This window comes from Schistocerca gregaria, chromosome 2, assembly GCF_023897955.1.
Source record: "Schistocerca gregaria isolate iqSchGreg1 chromosome 2, iqSchGreg1.2, whole genome shotgun sequence".
NCBI classification, from domain to species: Eukaryota; Metazoa; Arthropoda; class Insecta; order Orthoptera; family Acrididae; genus Schistocerca; species Schistocerca gregaria.
In genome coordinates this window covers 145530627-145552040 of record NC_064921.1, presented here as the reverse complement: position 1 = coordinate 145552040, position 21414 = coordinate 145530627, and the positions used below count along the sequence as shown (strand labels likewise).

Here is a 21414-nt window from a genome sequence, read left to right as displayed (position 1 = left end):
CGAAAAATGGCAACAGCTCATGGCGGCCAGGGTGGTCACCCATCCAAGTGCCGGCCACGCCCGACAGCGCTTAACTTTGGTGATCTGACGGGAACCGGTGTATCCACTGTGGCAAGGCCGTTGCCCTGCGACTATTACAATTGATTTAAATATGTTACCTTTCGTACTCTTTTTCTCTTTATATAATCATCGTGACGGGATATGTGGTTCCTCTTACTTACCGAATACCTGATAGAGGGTGCGAAATATCAGCAATATAGATAGTTGGTGTGATTTACCATTCCTTAACGGTTGTAGAGAGTACTGATCTCTGTGCCACTTCAGACATATATTTAATAATAACAATAATAGTAAAATTAGTATACTGAACTGCTATTATTGACAACGTAATGCATCTTTAATAAAGCCTGAAAGGAATGGACGGCTGATTGCTGTTCTCCATCGTTGAGTGCATTCCACATTCCTAATGGAAGGCTCTGCGTCAGAAGCAAACATATGGCCACAGTTGACTTTCTTCTGAACACCAAATACGTGGAAATCACGTGGTGAGAGATCTGGACTGTATGGAGTATGTGCATGGGTTTCCCAGAGAAACACCTACAGCGTAGTCGCAACAATCTTGGCAACATATAACCGCTGATTATACTGGGTGACCATACATGCTGTCAAAATTGTTTCTACTTCGCTGCAGATGACTCACGGGATAACTCTTGCACGTCCTCCAAACAGTCCCGACCTCTCACCACGCGATTTCCACGTATTTGGTGCCCGGAAGAAACTCAATCGTGGCCGTCTGTTTACTTCGGACGAAGATGTGTACACCTGAGTACAAACATGGTTCCATAGTGAGACACCTCCATCCCTATCATAGTATAAACAATGGACAAACATGAAGATTCACGCAGTTGTACATATTTAGCTTGTATCTCTAAGTATGTAGTTAATTATTGGGCAAGTAGGATAAGTGCTCAATAACTCACTGCTCGTTCATGAATTTCTTGCTGGTAGAGTATTATGGCTCGCTGTAAGGAAAATTGCTCTTTTTTGATGAGTATGATTACGGTTGACAAAACAATTCGGACATTGCTTTCATTGGCTTCTTCATAATCTGCTATCCTTTCTTCATATTACAAATAAACGTCCCTTGCAAAATAAACGCTAACTAGAACTGTTCCAAAGAAAACCAATCGGATTTACAGTTCAACAGCTCTCGCTAACTTCCACATCATTCCACCATTGCTTACAGAGACTGCAACTACCTGTTGATTATTCCAGCAGAATACAAACTATCACACAAGATGTGCATATACTATCGATATAATCGATGTTTCTTCCAAAGAGATATGAACAATTAATAAACAATTTTATATTCATTTTATCTTTTTGAACAATCACGGAAAACAATAAATCGTATATTAATAATGTATCACAAAAGTCATAACTTTACTTTGTGTTGCATAGTGTACTTCGGTATTTCGCGGAAAAAGAGGTGTGCTAAGTAGTTACGCTGCTAAAGGGAATCACAAACATTTTTCTGTGAAGACAGTGATCATCTTGCTTCAGTGTGATAAATGTATTAACGGTTACGGCCATTACTTTTCAAATAATAAACAATTTACTTACGTTTTTCCACCTCGTTTTCATTTGACTGCACCCTTATATATTTCCACCGCCTTTAAATAAGAAATCATGTACTATACTGACGAATTGGATTGGTCTTCTTTGTGTTTGGACTGACGTGGAGTTTCTAAACAGACATAAAATGGCTGGCAGTCGAAGTGTTAAATGTATGTTATTTCTGAAAAAATAACTCTAACTTCTGATTTCTCGTTCTTGCTTATCAACCTGAACCATTTTTCCAATCTGTCGTGATGAGAAGCCTAATTCTCTTTATAACAGTCACACAATGGATGACGAAGCAATAATCGAACAATATCGCAATGGAAATTTTAGTGAATCATCAGTATTTTGCAACATGAGTAATAACAATAATGTGGTGTCGCCATTATAATTTTTGCAGTACTTATCTTTTGGAGTGGCTGCAGTAGTCCAGGTGCAGAGTCAATTTTTTCTAGAGCTGAAATTAGTTGGCCTGGGTCTTCGTTTCGAAGTGACTGAGAACACTAGTAGTGTTTTAATATCACCAATATGTTATGAATTTTTTGCTTCAGCGCCAGTAATATTTGACATCACTTGCAAATAAAATTGCACATAAACTGGCTCTGGATATCACAGTCTTAAGACGATAATTAATTAACGATTTCGGAGCAATATGTACCACCTCCGTTTCTTTTTATACCCATCCTCCAACTAACTACTCGCAGTAATGGAGTGAATAAAAACTTCAAAGACATCACAATTCAGAGATATATATACTAGTACGCACAGAAAAATAAATATTCTCTGCGTCTTTGACACCATTAATGAAACTCTGATTTCATGTAATTGTTTGTTACATTAAAAATATTTTTATTTCGTACATTATCATTGTGTTTATTTTCATTTAAATTGACTTTGTTAAACATCAGAATGATGTATTTGAGTCAACCTACTTTTTATATAAATCATACTAAAATGTTTTTATAATACATGAGGTCCGTAATGAAATAGCAAACCATGATGAAAGTAATGAAAAACAGTTTCTGAGCAAACATTTAAGATCGCGACAACTCAATGAAAAGTGGTATCAGGCTATTATCCATCTACTAAGAACACAGCGTCAGACGATTTAGTTTATAAGGCTAAGACAGCTTAAGGTTGTTTTGCCTTGTACCTGCTTCTGAGTGGTTATTTTGCTGTTTCTCATGTTATGTGTTCTAGCTCTGTAGGTTTTGAGTTTGTCGTTATCAGCCAGATTTTAAAAGCAGTAGCCCCCACCTCCAGATTCCTTAAAAAGTCAATTACTATGTTACAACAACGAAGTAATAAAAATGCAATGTCGTACATGATGCTGAAGTGAACGGTGGAAGTGCAGTAAGTGATATACTATTTTCCATTCATTATTTCGCAGGGGATGTATGCGAGAAAAAACTTTGAACATGATTCATATTGTGTATAAAATTCGCTGGAAGCCTCTGAGTGTTGTCATTCTGAACTAATGGGTGAATGTAGTCTCGGTAATTCACACTGCAAGTTGTGCGGAAACAAGACGTATATCTGACATAAATAAGTGCCTTTTTGACTTAAAATTTTAATGTTGGATCATAACTTTATTGAGCAGATTATAACAGCATTGTATATATTTATATTCGGTCAATATTAAAAGTGAAAACCTGAATTTGTAATTTTTGTTGCACCTGAACGCTGCTAGACAGGCAACCTGCACGAGGAACTGGGTTATCGTTTAGCCATTTTGTGATGTAGATCTTTGTCTATCATTTTTCATGATAGTGGAAGTGCTAAAGTGCAGTGCATTTTATTAACTACGATAATGATATAAGCTGAAGCAATGAATTAAACTTTGTTCCAGTGCTAGGATTCGTACCCAGACTGCACCTAAACAATGGGCTTCATGGGTTTAATTAACCCCATTTTACTCGTTCGTGAGGTAGTATTCCAATATCGGAGAGCCTCCGCAATACTGATACTACTTTAGAAGGTGAATAGCAAAGGACTGAGGCATGAATTGGAATTAGCTATCAGGGATGAAGATGTTCGAAGGAAGTCTGTGCAGCTGTGGTAGGCGCAATGCCAGTATGGCGCAGTGGTTTCGTCAACTATATCATTAGTACTTTATTTGGCGAAAGACTACAGACTCCTTCAAGCTACTCTTTATTCATGTAGATTATTCACCAAAAATATTATTTTGGAAGACGTATCCCATCATGAGATGTATCTCCGGAAACAATCACAAAGTATATCGATTCGATGAAATACATCCATTTATGGATAGCCCATGACCACTAATATCGTGTCATATCATTTTACAATATAAGAAAATGTCACAGATTTACGTGTTTTTATGTTGTGATTTATGGTATAACGAGATTAAATTAGCTATCCATGCATGAATGTTCTCCACTGAATCGATATAGAAGTGACTGATTTCCTAGATACATCTGATAATGGAGTGTGTATTCCAAAATCGATCATGCACGTCGTATTAGTAATTAATATCAGTAAAATGCAGCCTGAGGAAATATTTCACCTAATAAAGAAACGCTATTTATCTCTATTTGCCTAAGAAGCCTGTTTGGTTTCACCTTTCTTACATCGTTTACACTTAGTCTTGGTATGTTTAATTTCCCATATATCTCGTGTTCTTTTTCTTGTCAAGTCACGTCGCACTGATTGTGCAGGGTCTTAACTTTCTCACCGTGGAAAGATTTTCAGCCCCCCGCCTTTTTTTTTCTTTTCCCTGCGTCGTACTGCTATCGATAATCAAACGTTGTACAATCCACTGGTACAGGATAAATCCCAACAAATACTTAATAGCTACAGCGAAGAAAAAGTTTTCAAGTATAACGCAACTGCCTACAGCCGTACAGAATCAGTTGTGATCAGGTATCTTAGAAGAAAACGCAAAGACATAGTAGACAATGTGAATGTATCGTTAAGGAAGGGCTAAATCATCTAGATTTTCCACTTGTGAAATGAGGAGAAGGCGTGAAACAAGAACAAGGCAATTGCTGGAATTACGCTACTCCGGTAGCAGGATTTGGAACACTCTAAACTACGCAATAGGCGTGTGGGAGACAAGTAGCTGCCCGGCTTGCTACAAAGCACTCGGTGTCTCGTAACACACTAGGTGCGCTGTAGAAGCACTCTGGCGTTCTCTTTGAAGCGCGAGAGGACAGGACAGCTTTAATTGCACGCAAGTGAAACGTCAGGCACTCAGGCACCACCACCTCCGAACTTTATGAGTACACCGTCACTAAACAGTCCAATGCTTCCTCTGCAAGAAAATATCCTCCTCGTTTCCCGAGTACACGTTTAGAGGCTCATGAACTAATTTGTTTCTTTGTCATTTTACTGGAACAGTCGCACAGGTCTTAAGAGATAAAATATTAATTACGGCTTCTAATGAACACTCTACAACTTCGTTAGGCCACAGCAGTGTATTTGAAGGGCAGAAGTGCTACTTACGTTTATTCTGTCGGTCCACGGTATGGTTTATTAAATCTGATTATAAATGTAGGGAACAAAGTTGTATGTGTCCTAACGTATTTGTAATTATGAAGTTGCACCAAGCAGTAACAAAAGAATCGGTTAACATGTTTAGTACATGATTTACCGATGGAGCACGCAAGGAATTACACGACCAGCCATTAAAATTGCACTGCCATCAAAACAGATGGTATCTTACGCCAAACTTCATGCTCGGTTGAGTTTCTCTCTTCGCTCTCTGGGTAGGTAAGAGTAACGCAATAAACGAAGGCATGTAGCAAGTATTGACTCCGGATATTTTTTATTCTCTTATCAATATCGGTTGAAGTACTACATGCATATTAAGCGGTCGACATTCTTGCTGCGCTGACGCAAGTTGATACCCTCTGCTCATAGAGGTTCCGAATTGTGGCGTGTAAAATGACTGTGTGTAACGTAACTACGTCCGTGCGTGAGAAACAGCGTGATGTAATCGAGTTTGTAACAACAGAAACCGTGCTGCCTCCAGTTGATATCCGTAGAAGAATGAAAGCTGTGTACTGTGATGGTTGTATCGACACCAGTAAAGTGCGACGTTGGCTTATTGGTGCTCGTAATGAAAGAAAGCTTAACATGCGTGACAGAGCTCTAAGTCGACGACCGATCACGGCAATTCACGAGACACAACGGAATCGGAATGATGAACTCATCAGAGAAAATCGTCAGGTAACACAAACACGGGTCTTAGGTAAATGTGGCGTATCAGGATGGCACGTACAGGTCATCATTGCAGAAATTCGGTACAGAAAACTGTGTGCGCTGTGTGTGCCTCGAAACCGGGTGCGAAACAGAAGGGACTGGACATCGATCAACAATTTCTTTGGCTTTCTGAGTGTGGGGCCGAAGCGTTCCCTCACAAATTTGTGACAGCTGATGAAAGCTAGGTTCGCCATTGTTTTGACCCCGAAAACAAGAGAGTATCAGTGGAGTTCCACCACAAAATATCACCGACGCCAAGCAAGTTCAAGACCGTGCCGTCAGCAGCATGCTCACAACGCTCTGGGATATTAAAGGTGTGATACATTTGGAATTTAGCCATAAACGCACCATCATAAATTCTTAAAGGCACTGCGACGCCCTCAGAAAACAAAGCACGAATTCTAATTCGTCCACACGTGGAACAATCTCTATGGCAATGCCATACGAGCGCTGCGTCATCTACAGCATTTCGACGCCTTAGGTTCACACTCGTGGATCATCCCGACTTGGTTCCATCGGATCATCAGCTCTTTCCAAAAATAAAGAATACCGTAGAAGACTTCAATTTGATAGTGATGATGCAGTACAAACAGAGCTGAGGTTGTGGCTCCGTGAACAAACATTCTAAAGTGATAGTATCGAGTAACTAGTCTCTCCCTGGGAGAAATGTGTTAGTCGCCACGGTAACTATATTGAGAATACATAGAAATACATAGATACAAAGAATAATGATGAGGAAAATTAATAACACTTATTTTATTTACAGACCTTTAAGAGTATTCTCATAAAAAATTGGAAGCCTCTATTTTCAGTACGCCCTTGTACATTCTGTATACAATGAAAGATTCAGAGGTCATGGTTGAATATTGGTTCCAGAATGAGATTTTCGCTTTGCAGCGGAGTGTGCGCTGATATGAAACTTCCTGGCAGATTAAAACTGTGTGCCGGACAGAGCCTAGAACTCGGGACCTTTGCCTTTTGCGGACAAGTGCTCTACCAACTGAGCTACCCAAACATGACTCACGCCCCGTCCTCACAGCTTTACTTCTGCCAGTACCTCGTCTCCTACCTTCCAAACTTTACAGAAGCTCTCCTGCGGACCTTGCAGTACTAGCACTCCTGGAAGAAAGGATATTGCGGAGACATGGCTTAGCCACAGCCTGGGGGATGTTTCCAGAATAAGATTCATATCAGCGCACACTCTGCTGCAGAGTGAAAATCTCATTCTGGAAACATCCCCCAGGCTGTGGCTAAGCCATGTCTCCGCAATATCCTTTCTTCCAGGAGTGCTAGTTCTGCAAGTTTCGCAGGACAGCTTCTGTAAAGTTTGAAAGGTAGGAGACGAGGTACTGGCAGAAGTAAAGTTGTGAGGATGTGGCTTGAGTCGTGTTTGGGTAGCTTAGTTGGTAGAGCACTTGCCTGTGAAAGGCATTAGGTTCCGAGTTCGAGTCTCGGTCCGGCACACAGTTTTAATCTGCCAGGAAGTTTGAATATTGGTTGTTTGTGTGGAGGTAATGTTATGTCTGGTGTACACTGAGAAACATCTACCACAACATGTTTTAATTCGACCGCTGCCGACCATGGTGTACCGAGACTGCCGATTACCGTCCCGTGATACTGCAGCCTACCTTGGTCAGTATCCCGTTAATGTCAGGTGAATATGGAATATGTTGTTTCAAGAGGTAACACTATTCAGTACCTCAACCTCCCCTACCCCCCTCCTCCGCATGCAAACAGCACTTGTGAAAACAGGCATATCTTTCATTCGGCCATCCAGGCTCGTACAGTGTACTGTAAGTCAGAGAATGGGCTTGTTTGCAAAAGAACAACGAACCACACTGAGATGGCGATAACGTCTAGAGCCGGAAGGGCCATAAACTCGGCACGCGGGTGACGCTTCGACACACTTTCCGCTCTCTCTCTACCCACTGCATCCTTCCCCCACCATTCCTCTGTGATGGGGGAAATGTAAACGTGGCACAGAGCACAGACCTGCTTGCATACGGTTTGCTTGCATATTGTGCAGTATTAAGAAATCCGAAAAACTTCAGCTATGTGTCGTGGAGAGCGGTATTATACTGACTGTTGGTATAAGGGCATACAGCTACGAAAAAAGAAAGACTGAAATAACGTCGCGTTTGCTACTGCAATAATATTGTGCAAGCCACATTGTCCCACGTAAAATCCTTACAAATAGCTGAGATACAGAAAAAGATAAAAACAAATAGTCGCTATAGCAAACCGTTAGGAATGGCAACATGTGAAAGGAAAAGGTATTTTCACCGAGCACTTCTCCAGCGGCTGTGTCCTGGCTACAGTTCTCAACAAAATATATCAGTAATAAAACAAGCTTTTCATCGTTATTTAATTACTACTAGATCGCTGAAGACGTAATAAAGTTTTCTGGTACAAAATGTGGGCACACTGCAATGCGCAGACAGTTTACCACATTGTCACTCAGGGTGCAGCTCAATGGAGGCATCGCGTTATCGAGTAATGCAGTCGCTACGTTTATAAGTGAAGAAGGTCGACAGACAAGGAACACAATTGCTTTCATTACAAGCAAGAACGGCGCACACACTCGGGCGTGCTGCTCCATCGAGACAGCGATATCATTTTCGACATACAGTATCTGAAAATAACCGAAACACGCGAGGAGATTTTTTTTTTCGTAATAGTTACAGATTGGTGTTGTCGTGATCGACGGACGCCGTACTACACTCTTGGAAATGGAAAAAAGAACACATTGACACCGGTGTGTCAGACCCACCATACTTGCTCCGGAAACTGCGAGAGGGCTGTACAAGCAATGATCACACGCACGGCACAGCGGATGCACCAGGAACCACGGTGTTGGCCGTCAAATGGCGCTAGCTGCGCAGCATTTGTGCACTGCCGCCGTCAGTGTCTGCCAGTTTGCCGTGGCATACGGAGCTCCATCGCAGTCTTTAACACTGGTAGCATGCCGCGACAGCGTGGACGTGAACCGTATGTGCAGTTGACGGACTTTGAGCGAGGGCGTATAGTGGGCATGCGGAAGGCCGGATGGACGTACCGCCGAATTGCTCAACACGTGGGGCGTGAGGTCTCCACAGTACATCGATGTTGTCGCCAGTGGTCGGCGGAAGGTGCACGTGCCCATCGACCTGGAACCGGACCGCAGCGACGCACGGATGCACGCCAAGACCGTAGGATCCTACGCAGTGCCGTAGGGGACCGCACCGCCACTTCCCAGCAAATTAGGGACACTGTTGCTCCTGGGGTATCGGCGAGGACCATTCGCAACCGTCTCCATGAAGCTGGGCTACGGTCCCGCACACCGTTAGGCCGTCTTCCGCTCACGCCCCAACATCGTGCAGCCCGTCTCCAGTGGTGTCGCGACAGACGTGAATGGAGGGACGAATGGAGACGTGTCGTCAGCGATGAGAGTCGCTTCTGCCTTGGTGCCAATGATGGTCGTACGCGTGTTTGGCACCCTGCAGGTGAGCGCCACAGGACTGCATACGACCGAGGCACACAGGGCCAACACCCGGCATCATGGTGTGGGGAGCGATCTCCTACACTGGCCGTACACCTCAGGTGATCGTCGAGGGGACACTGAATAGTGCACGGTACATCCAAACCGTCATCGAACCCATCGTTCTACCATTTCTAGACCGGCAAGGGAATTTGCTGTTCCAACAGGACAATGCACGTCCGCATGTATCCCGTGCCACCCAACGTGCTCTAGAAGGTGTGTCAGCTACCCTGGCCAGCAAGATCTCCGGATCTGTCCTCCATTGAGCATGTTTGGGAATGGATGAAGCGTCGTCTCAGGCGGTCTGCACGTCCAGCACGAACGCTGGTCCAACTGAGGCGCCAGGTGGAAATGGCATGGCAAGCCGTTCCACAGGACTACATCCAGCATCTCTACGATCGTCTCCATGGGAGAATAGCAGCCTGCATTGCTGCGAAAGGTGGATATACACTGTACTAGTGCCGACATTGTGCATGCTCTGTTGCCTGTGTCTATGTGCCTGTGGTTCTGTCAGTGTGATCATGTGATGTATCTGACCCCAGGAATGTGTCAATAAAGTTTCCCCTTCCTGGGGCAATGAATTCACGGTGTTCTTATTTCAATTTCCAGGTGTGTATTTCATCTCGACTGGGACACTTCTCACCATCGAGGCGAGAGAGAACAGCGCCACACCTCGCCGCAGTGGTAAAACCGGTTCCCGTCAAATAACCGAAGTTAAGCGCTGCCGGTCTGGGCTAGCACTTGGATGGGTGACCACCTGGTCTGCCGAGCGCATACTTACATACAGACATACATATATACATGAATACCAATACAATCCAGTGACGCCTATGGGCTGGCGATGACAGGGCGGCACGACCGGGAGAGCGGTGTGCTGACCACAAGGCACTCCATATCCGCATCCAGTAACGCCTGTGGGCTGAAGATGACACGGTAGCCGGTCGGTGCCGTTGGGCCTTCATAGCCTGTTCGGGAAGAGTTTCTTTTTCTATGTGTAGAACTAATGTAAATTTGTGTCACATTGCTTCTAATGCGACTTTAATATATCAATGTCCTTATTGAGTGGACATGGTACTTTCCTTTTAGCCTAATAAAATATTCATAGGTATTGAACTTTTTATTTATGTGTACTTCAGACAGAACAACGTGACTAGCATATGGGCAAGGGATCAAATGTGCGTTTTAATAGAGCAAAGTCCGCGCAGAACACCATGGCTGAAAGATGTACAGCGGGCAGAGCACCTGTGGGGAGGTTGGTAGTGGTGCAAGTTGTAGGCAGGCGCTGCAGGGGAAATGCTGGAGGGGAAACCCCATTTTAAACTGAACCAGAGCTCACATTTTTTGTAAATATTAAGTGTATTCCTTCAACGCACACACTTGCGTCATGACCATTGAAAAAGACCTGTCGTCAATGCTTTGGTTAGCATCTAAAAAGCTTCGTGAGTGGCGATTTTGAGTTGCCATATTAAAATTTGCTTCTTTAGCCAAAACACAGAAGAGTTCACACAGTGACACGTCACTAACTAACATACTTCGCTGACACAATTGCAAGAGAATTCTGAAACAGTGGTTTAATAAATTTATTTAGTGAGGCAGTGAGGAAAAATAAGGTCAGTAGCTTAAGGAAAAGTACGTCCTCAGTACAAATTAAACATGTAAGTCCTTATATAATTTGTTCAAAAATCCAAAGCATTTGTCGTTTCACTTGATATCTTTCATCGAAAAAGTTGGTGGAGTAACAAGGTAGATAATTAAGATTTGTACAATAACCATATGACAAAATACTCTCGTCTTTGTGTGCTATCACATTTCTTCGATGTATTAAACCGCTTACGGAATACGAGGAATGTTGTGGACATTTCACTCTGGCTGTATCGCTGGCGCAGCGCGATTGCATATGAGGGTGCTGCGTCAGATCAGTTTTCTCGAGATTGGTGACAGATGGAGACCTCCACCAAAATCTGAAGAAAAATTGAATATGTTTCATAAATTTCATATGCAACCACGTATTATGTGACATACACCAAACGCAAACTCATAGCGACCCCTTATCTTTCAATGGAAACATTTTAGAATTTTGCGCAGTGTCGTACTTCCACGTAAATATCACAATAACTATGACCATTAACGAAATGATGGGCACATCATCATGAACCTGACAATTAAACCTATAACTAACGCACAATAGTAACTGTTCTCGAAAGGACAGATACCATTGACGACCGTGCAGCTTCTCTAGAATAAATGATAATTAATTGAAACACTCAGCTGCCGACAGATGTCGTTGACATACCTTGGTAGGGACAGCTGAAAATGTGTGCTCCGACAAGGACTCGGACCTGGGATCTCCTGCTTACATGGCAGACGCTCTATCCATCTTTTTTCTTAGTCTCATTTTTTTCCTTTTTGTTCGTTGTATCTGCTCGGGGCGGACGCTGCAAGACACCCGTTTCAGTTCGAGGTTGATCCATTAACTCAGTTTTTTTATTACAGAGGGCAGCTAACCCCCCTATCTCTCTCCCTCTCTCTCTCTCTCTCTCTCTCTCTCTGACCGAATACGCTGACTTTATATGCCGGCTCTGAGCCACCGAGACACGGATGAATAGCGCGACTGCTGGGACTTATCCCTTGCGCACATTCCGTGAGACCTGCTTTACGGGACTCGTCAACTTAAGTGGGCGCGAGTAACGAGTGGATGGGCAAAGTATCTATTAGGAGAATTACGTATCTAGGTTGTGGACAGTTGGAAATGTGGGTCTCACGGGAAGCGTACAAGGGATAAGTACCTGCACAGTTGCGCTATTCATCTGTGTCTCGGTGGCTGAGATGGATACAGCGTCTGCCATGTAAGCAGGAGATCCCGGGTTCGAGTCCCGATCGGGGCACACATTTTCAGCTGTCCCGTTCAAGTTATGTCAACAACACCTGTCGCCAGCTGAGGGTTTCAATTAATTACCTTTTACTAACGCAAAAATTAAAAACCATGGAGAAGAAAAAAACTTTTTTTGAGGTTCGCCGATGACATTGTAATTCTGTCAGAGACAGCAAATGACTTGGAAGAGAAGAAAAAAAATATTTTTTGAGGCTCGCTGATGACATTGTAATTCTGTCAGAGACAGCAAATGACTTGGAAGAGTAGTTGAACGGAATGGACAATGACTTGAAAGGAGGATATAAGATGAACATCAACAAAAGCAAAACAAGGATAATGGAATGTAGTCGAATTAAATCAGGTGATGCTGAGGGAATTAGATTACGAAGTGAGACACTTAAGTAGTAAAAGAGTTTTGCTATTTGGGGAGCAAAATAACTGATGATGGTCGAAGTAGAGAAGATATAAAATGTAGACTGGCAATGGGACGGAAAGCGTTTCTGAAGAAGAGAAATTTGTTAACATGGAGTATAGATTTAAGTGTCAGGAAGTCGTTTCTGAAAGTATTTATATGGAGTGTTGCCATGCATGGAAGTGAAACATGGACAATAAATAGTTTGGACAAGAAGAGAATAGAAGGTTTCGAAATGTGGTGCTACAGAAGAATGCTGAAGATTGGATGGGTAGATCACATAACTAATAAGGAGGTATTGAATAGAATTGGGGAGAAGAGGAGTTTGTGGCACAACTTGACAAGAAGAAAGGACCGGTTAGTAGGACATGTTCTGAGGCATCAAGGGATCACAAATTTAGCATTGGAGGGCAGCATGGATGGTAAAAACCGTAGAGGGAGACTAAGAGATGAATACACTAAGGAGATTCAGAATGATGTAGGTTGCAGTAAGTACTAGGAGATGAAGAAACTTGCACAGGATAGAGTAACATGGAGAGCTGCATCAAACCAGTCTCAGGACTAAAGACCACAACAACAACAACAACAAAAACGCAAAAATTATTCTTTTTACCTGATAGTTCCTGTAAAATCGTCCGAGAAAGATTGCAGGGCGAGCATCTCGATTCTGTCATAACGACCGACCGAAAAACACTGCCGGCCTCCCCTTCCGGACAAACGAATGGACTCGCAAAGTGTTTTGGACGAAAATTGGTCACTGCGCATCGCCTACCGTATCCTGCACAAGTTTCTGAGCGTTCCGCAGCACGCTGAACTCGGCTCGCTCAGCGTTGGCTTCCGAAGGCACGGTCCGTGTGGCGACGGCCTAACCTCAGCCCGGGCCGGTTTGTCCGCCGGGCGCGAGGCGAGCAGCGGGGGCGTTGGCGGATCTCGGGGATGAGCCGGTGCTGTACAATGGCGGCGGTGCTGCCGGGTGTCGGCGCGCCGCTCACAATGCTGGCCGGAGAGCGGAGAGGGCATTCAATTTTGCAGAACAATGGCCGGCCTCTCGACCTGCAACTGCGGACGCGCCGTGACCGTGCGGGCTGACCTTGCCGCCGGCCGGTGCGGTGCAAGTGGCCCGTGGCCCGCTCGCGGCCAGCCGCTGCGCCAGCTGCCTTCGAGAGGCCTTCTCCCGCGCTGCACCCACGAATGGCCGCAGCGCCGAGCGACGTGGAGGTGGCGCACAAGCTAAGGCTGCGCCTCTACGAGGCTCGCTCGATAAGTAATGCAACACCTTTTTTTCTGAAAGCAGGTGCGTTTTATTCAGGATTCAAATTCATTATATTATTCCCCACTCTTCTGTTTAACACTTGCAGCACGGTGCCCGTAAGCCATAGGGGCGCTGCCGCCCTGACGTTGGCGACGACGCCCGTATACCGTACGGGCGAGACTTGATTTGGCTCCGTAAGCGCATTTAGCGGGTCTCCGAAGCAGTTTCGTCAACTAATGTGGAGGTAGTTCATTCGTATTGCGCAAGAGGCCAGCATTTATCGGCTATCTCATCCTGGGAGCGGTTGTGGGCACTGCAAAGACAAAGTTATCTGCAGTTCATTCACAGGTGTTTACGATCGTGAAATTGCGCGCAGCGAGATGACGGAGGCCGAGATCTTAGATATTCTTTATGGAGATGGCGATTCTGACAAAGAGGATTCGTACTCTCCAGACGAAAGTACCAGTGATGATGCAGGTATGTATGTGTCTCAATTGTTTATAAAGTGATGAGTTCATTACCGTATTTTGTATTGCGAGTAGAGTTCATTACTTCACTTGAATTTAGTACCACTTAGTACCAATCTTAGCATTATTTTTTTCTATGCAGACTGTGGTACAGACCACCAGTCACCATCTATGGTACCTGGTCGTTTGTGCCTCACTGATCAGGAAGAGCAAGACTGATCGGGAGTAGATGGTCAGCCAGTACTGCCGGATTTCCAGGAACTAGTCGGCGTAGCATCGCATTTTTCAGATGCCACTGACGAGCTTCAATGTTTTAGTTATTTATTGATGACGACATTATTCGGCTCATCAAAAGTGAAACGAATCGGTATGCTGTTAACGTTATTACGGCAATGAAACGCAAAGGTAGCCTGGAAATAAACTCTATTTGGTATAAGTGGTCTGCAGTAGAGTTGCAAGAGATTTACTGGTTTTTCAGTATTATTTTGCACATGTGCGTCGTCAAATCGATTATTAGTCAACAGAACCGTTTTTGCAGACGGGATTTGCTAGTAAATTGTAGAGTCACGATCGATTTTGCGCTATATTGTCGATGTTACACTTGAATGACAATGCTACGTTCAGTAGCAGAGGCGAAAAAAAGCATGACCCACTTCACAAAGTGAGGCCTTTTTTTTTATTTCTTTGTGAATAAAAGCAAAAGCAGTTTTTATCCAGGCATGAATCTGACAATAGATGAGGCAATGTGTCCCGTTCGTGGCAGAATAGGCATAGAGTATACATGAAAAACAAAACCATTAATATGGCATAAAATTGTATGCCCTGTGCGATTCATCAACTGGTTATATGGTAAACTGTGATGTATATACATGTTCTGCAGGGAATGTTGACAATAGTGTCGAGGGCCTTGTAAAAAGGTTGTGTTCACTGTACATTGGCAAAGGACCTTCTATTTATATGGATAGATTCTAAACCAGTCCATTTCTTTTGGACATGTTGTGAGAAAATAAAAGTCTTGGAGTGAGAACTGTAATGAAAAACAGGAAAGGTTTGCCACGAATATTCAAAACACTAAAACCAAAAAAGGTCAGACAGTTTTTCAAAGGAAACACCATCTCTTGGCAGTGAAGTGGAAGTCAAAACGAGATGTTTTTTGTCTTTCCACAAAGCATAAGTCTAACAGCACTAGTATTCAAGTTCGGGCCAAAGGTGGAACAGAAGAAACTGTAAGGCCAGACGTTGTTATTGATTACAATAAGAATAAAGCTGGGGTTGACAGAGCAGATCAGTTCTCCAGCTATTATCCGTTTGCCCGAAAAACTTTGATGTGGTGGAAAAAGCTGTTTTACCACTTGTTTATCGTGCCAACTGTCAACAGTTTTATTTTATGTAAAGAGAAGACTAGGAAGAATGTATCCCTAGTAGACTTTATTCACGAAGTGGGGAAGAAATTGCCTGAGAAGGGCGGAAATATTTTTCAGCAACAAGCAGCTTCATCCTCACAAATTGAGAGGACATTGCAAGGCACTTTCCAGAGAAGGTCCCACCCACTGCAAACAAGGTGAATACTACTAGGTTCAGACAGGGGGAAGAAAGAGAGGGTAAGCGCATCAGGAAGGAAAGTAGATGGTGGTGCAAGGACTGTGGCGGTGGCCTTTGCGTCCCACAGTGTTTCCAGGATTTTCACACAAAGGCTAAGTACATCTGAACTGTTAAAATACTCTGGTTTACAGGTTCCTGCAGTTAGACATTCCAGTGATATTTTATTTTAAAATTTAGATACAGTATAATGGCATTACTCAAGAGAGACATCATGTAAAACTTTTTTGACCACAACATTTTTGTGTTTCCTTTTTTTTAATTATAACACCCATTTGTATTTTATATTGTAAAATAAACTCACATTCATGTAAAGCTCTTACTTTTTCCTTTTAAATAATGCAAGAACCATATTCCTATCATTTTTCTGTTCTTTGCAGTCTAATTAACATCCATTAAATAAGACGGTTCACAGCCAAGTGCCGGATGTAAAGAGGGCGGTGTTGAAAGTGTTAAAACACCCTATTTTTCAACATAATCTCCATTCAGTACGATGGCCTTACGTCACCTTGCAGTGAGGGCCTGCACGCCCCCATAGCACCACTCTACTGGTTGACGTCAGAGCCAATATCTTACTGCGTCAATAACCTCCCCTTCATTCACGTACTGCTGCTTGTCGTGTGCATACTTTGTTGGGCCAAGCAGATAGGAGGAAGGTGCGAGATCCGGGATGTCGGTGGATGAGATGGAATGGTCCAATGAAGTTTCGTGAGCTCCTCTCGGGTGTGCAGACTTGTGTGAAGCCTTGCGTTCTGATAGAGAAGGAGAAATTGGTTTGCATTTTGTGGCGACATACGCGCTGAAGTCAAACACTTCCGAAATTGTCGTCGCATCATGAGGGAGGACAGTAAAGAGAATAACGCCTTCAGAGTTTCAGAACACCGTCGCCATGATTTTACCAGCTTAGGGTGTGGCTTTCATCTTTTTCTTCGGAAAACAAGTGGTATGGCGCCACTATATAGATTGCCATTTTATTACCGGTTAGCCTCGTAATGCGGAAGCAGTTTCACATAGACTGTCCTTCGTTGCTCTTTACGGACCTCTGAGCAGACACCTTTGAGTACTCCAGCTGGTGGACGAGTCTGTCAATACTACCAACAGAGACGTCCATTTGTGCACCGAGTTGGCTGAGATCCGTCGATTACCTCAAATGAGCGTGTCCACACGTTGTACCTTGCAGGACTCAGCTGTGTGCGGTGGCCAGCACGCGGGAGATCAGACAGGTTTGAGCGGCCTTGTTGCGATGATGACAAACGCCTCGCCGAACAACTCACCGTGCTTTTGTTCACTTCCAGGTCTCCGTATCCATTTTGCAAACCCTTACGAATACCTGTGATGCTCTGGTTTTCCGCCGAAAGATATTCAATGACAGCTCCCAGATTGGAACATGCCTCTGTTACAGAAGTCATCTTGAAGGCACGCAGGGATCCACCCCCACCTATCGGACCTTCATGACATTATAGTGGCTAAAACGGGAATATTCCATTATGTAACACAACAAATAACGATCTTATCAACCGAAACTGGCCAAGTAAAAATAATGAAATACTTACTGAACACCTCCCGCACATCTCTCTACTCTGAAAATCTGTGTGAAGCTAATGGCACAAGGTGGTTTCCACTGTATCATATATTAGGTCGTCTGACCAACTATTCACGTATGAGTCGCTAGAGGAATGAGTGCTTAAGTGCCCATGAAAGCGCTGGAGTTATTCTACTCTTGTCTTCTCTGTCCCTGCAGGAGCGGTATCTGTGGGACTGTGAGTATACTAGATGTGTCCTAACGATCAGATACGATACGAGCAATTTTAGAAGTTGCCATGCAAGGAAATCAAGGCTCCGCTGTTACATTAGTGCTATACTGGTCAGGGCCGGTTAGAAATATGCCCCCAACGCAACGAATTTATGACGTCAGACTAGTTACCTTGCCTAACATATATCACGAAGGCTCTGCTACGTCCAAGGCCAGGAGGGAGATTGGTATGTGGATGATAAGGTATCCATTACAGTCCTTAACTTCGCCAAGTGTTATCGAGTGCTAGACTGTAGTTAAACGTGCAGCTAGGAAGCATTCAATTAGTGTGAAATAGTAGCTCGCTCCTCGTCAGAGACAGCTGCTTGCACTCATAGGATCTGTAGTGCCACGGGTTGTGAGACACACCACAGGGCCCAGTTATGTCGTATACTGGCTGCTATTCCACGCAAATGACGTATGCAGGTATAATAAATGGTGGTGTTGCCATGACGGCACGAACTCGAAGCCTACGTCTGCCATGTCAGTTTCCCAAGTATTAGCTTCTGGCGTAAGTGATTTGATGAAAAGCACCAGCTTGCATCATTTACACGTCTGTTAATCGTTCTGACTGTTAAGGGACAATATTTCATTCCTAGATGGACTTGTTCAAGCGATTTTCATATACACGAATTTTGATTGCGCCGATTACTTTTACTGAAGCGATTTTATTAGATCAACAAGTTTCCTTCGCCGTTTTGTAGTAGATGGCAGTAGTCGCAAATGGTGATGCAGGTGGTAGGTTGTAAGTGTCATACAATGAGCGGAGTTATTTGTAAACATAACTCCAGTAAAAATTAGTAGATTTGTGATGACATCGTGAAGTTATTCTCGATTGAATATGGTTCAAATGGCTCTGAGCACTATGGGACTTAACTTCTGAGGTCATCAGTCCCCTAGAACTTAGAACTACTAACTAACATAAGGACATCGCACACATCCATGCCCGAGGCAGGATTAGAACCTGCGACCGTAGCAGCAGCGCGGTTCCAGACTGAAGCGCCTAGAACCGTCGATTGAATATGTCAGCTTAAGAACCCAGCTACCGTCATATGCTTTAACATGAAGAAATCTGCGGCTGAGGCTCATAAATTGCTGGATAAGAACTATGGTGAGGCATCTATTAGTGGAATAACATGCAGAGGGTCGTTTAAGTGCTTCAAGGACGGTAATTTTGATGTCACAGACCAGCATATGATAGAAGAGAGGTGGTTTTCGAAATCGAAACCGAGTGAAACAATCACAGGAGATCACTATCGAAAACAACTAGTACGTTTGAGCCGAACAATGAAAGAGAATCTAAATCGCACTTTCACTTACTACTCCTACCTTACGAGTAGCCTTAACAGGACGATATTTGTACGATCAAATAATGAATACCATTCTCTTTACATGTAGTACCACAAGAAATTTTACTAATTTCGCGAGGAAGATAGAGTAAAACTTGTCAGTAATATAAGCGAAAATTACAACAATATATCAAGGAGGAAATAGAAAAGAGCCAGTGAGCAGAGAAAGACTATTTAGGCAGATGTACATGGCCGCCAGTCCTATTACTGAGAAAAATTATCTCTTTATTGATGGAAGAGACTGCAGATGCCGTTCCCTGCAGCTACGAAGCTTTTGTAGGCGCCTAAGAAATCCAGAGTGCTGTACACGGTGGGTTATGAAATGTTTGGCGTTTGTGTGTGCGAGAGAACGAGAGAGAAAGAGAGAGAGAGAGAGAGAGAGAGAGAGAGAGAGAGAGAGAGAGAGAGAGAGAAAGAGAGAGAGAGAGTGAAAGGAATCGTAATTATTCGCTGCTGTTCATATGTCACACCGCAGTGACCATGCTGACAGCTACAACATGCTGCTGGACTGCTAAAAAAAGAGTTGGCATAAGAATAATGGCTACAGGGAGTCTAAAGTAATTAATTTCATTAGTAAATATTTTTCTTCCAATGGGACATAACAGTTTTCCCTTAGAGGTCACATAAAGGAATATTACGGCGTGTTTTCCGAGTGTACCGTTTGCTTTCATTATTGAGGGAACTGCAATCGGATGATATCGCTACAGCACAGAAGGCATGTGAGATTGCCGCTGATGGCCATGCAGTGCCAGTATACAACAAAGCAATGTAATTAGCACCTCTAGCTACTGTTAACACGTCTGTAAGCGGACTCATACGAATGATACGACTGATAAATTTCTGCTGGTAACATGATTATATTCTCTTTACATTGACGTGGCAGTTCCAACCGCCTTTACTTTGAGGTGAACACCATCGCTTTGTTTTCCCGGAAACTATTACTGTGAAACTGAAAACTAACACAGTCAATACATGAACGGAGAGGTATCATTCAGGTGCAATCACATAGTTACAGCATGTAGAAATCAAATAGTTCTAGTACTTATCAAAATATTTCCCCTTTAATTTATACACTTTTGTGTGCATTCGAATCAACTGAGGAAACATTTTTTCCACTCTAATGATGGTACTAAAAAAATATTTTAGAGCCTTTTAGCAGCTTCATGAGGTGGCAAATATCGTGTTCCACATATTAATTGTTAGGTGACAAATCAAGTTAACACTGACAATGAACATTAATTCATTCGTCGCAGATGGAATTAGCATGACGCAAAATGGTGTGAGGTTTTTGGTTGCCTTTCCTCGTTTTATCGAAGACTTACGTCGGACTGGAAATGGAAAAAACTGAAAGTGTGAAATGTTAAAATGCAAGAAAACAGAAAAAGACCCATGACACATTAAGATTACAAGTAATTTTATTTGAAGGAATGCTAGTTACGATAGTTTCACATCATTTGCAACATCTCACAGAAAAAAGTGTTCCAGAAGGGTGATAGGTTAGGTTAGGTTAGTGTTTTTTAACGTCCCGTCGACAACGAGGTCATTAGAGACGGAGCACAAGCTCGGGTTAGGGAAGGATGGGGAAGGAAATCGGCCGTGCCCTTTTCAAAGGAACCATCCCACCATTTGCCTCAAACGATTTAGGGCAGAAGGGTAATAAATTAATTATACATCCATGGTGAATCACCAAAAACTTGCATTGCAAATACTGTGAAAGTGGAAGGTGCTATTGGTGTGTGGTTTTCACAGTAAGGACTGATAGCTCGTATTCTTAGCCAATAAAAAATTGTAATACTTAGAAAGTATAGTGTTCGTGCAAACGTTCACTTTTTAAATGGAACATAGCCTTTTGACATTAAAAAACTAAAAGTAGGGTAAATTAAAATGTCAATGGTGTTTGTTGCGGGATTCTAGTGTCAGTGGTCTGTGAGATACCGTATTTTGAAAACTTTCCTCACCGACACGTGTTTGTGCCATTGAACCCGCGTAGTTGCTAGGTACGATATTGTTATGTTTCCATGTTTCCTTACAGTGTGCTTGTGTGTTGCTTGAGTGCACTGCGACTTTCTAGTCAGTTACTGTGTGACAGTCCAAGCACTAGGTCGTGAGTGAACGATGCGACATACCAGTGCAAAAAAAGCCGACATGCTCATGGTGTACGGAGAGTGTAGGAAGAAAGCAGTTCGTTCTCGTGGGTTGTGTGCGGCACGACATCCCAATAGACGTCAACCATCTCGGCAATTATTTTCATCCTCTTCAGCCAGTTACGTGAAAGTGGTGCTGTAAGACCTAGACAGAGTAGCACTAGGA

At 43.3% G+C, this 21414-nt stretch overlaps 1 protein-coding gene and 1 pseudogene across 1 annotated transcript in view; both read right to left on the bottom strand.

The window, feature by feature from the left end:
• Window positions 1-21414, bottom strand: part of LOC126336560 (uncharacterized) — a 255077-nt gene that overhangs the window by 152593 nt on the left and 81070 nt on the right. The window lies entirely within an intron of this gene.
• LOC126337119 (5S ribosomal RNA) lies at window positions 8-125 on the bottom strand (annotated as a pseudogene).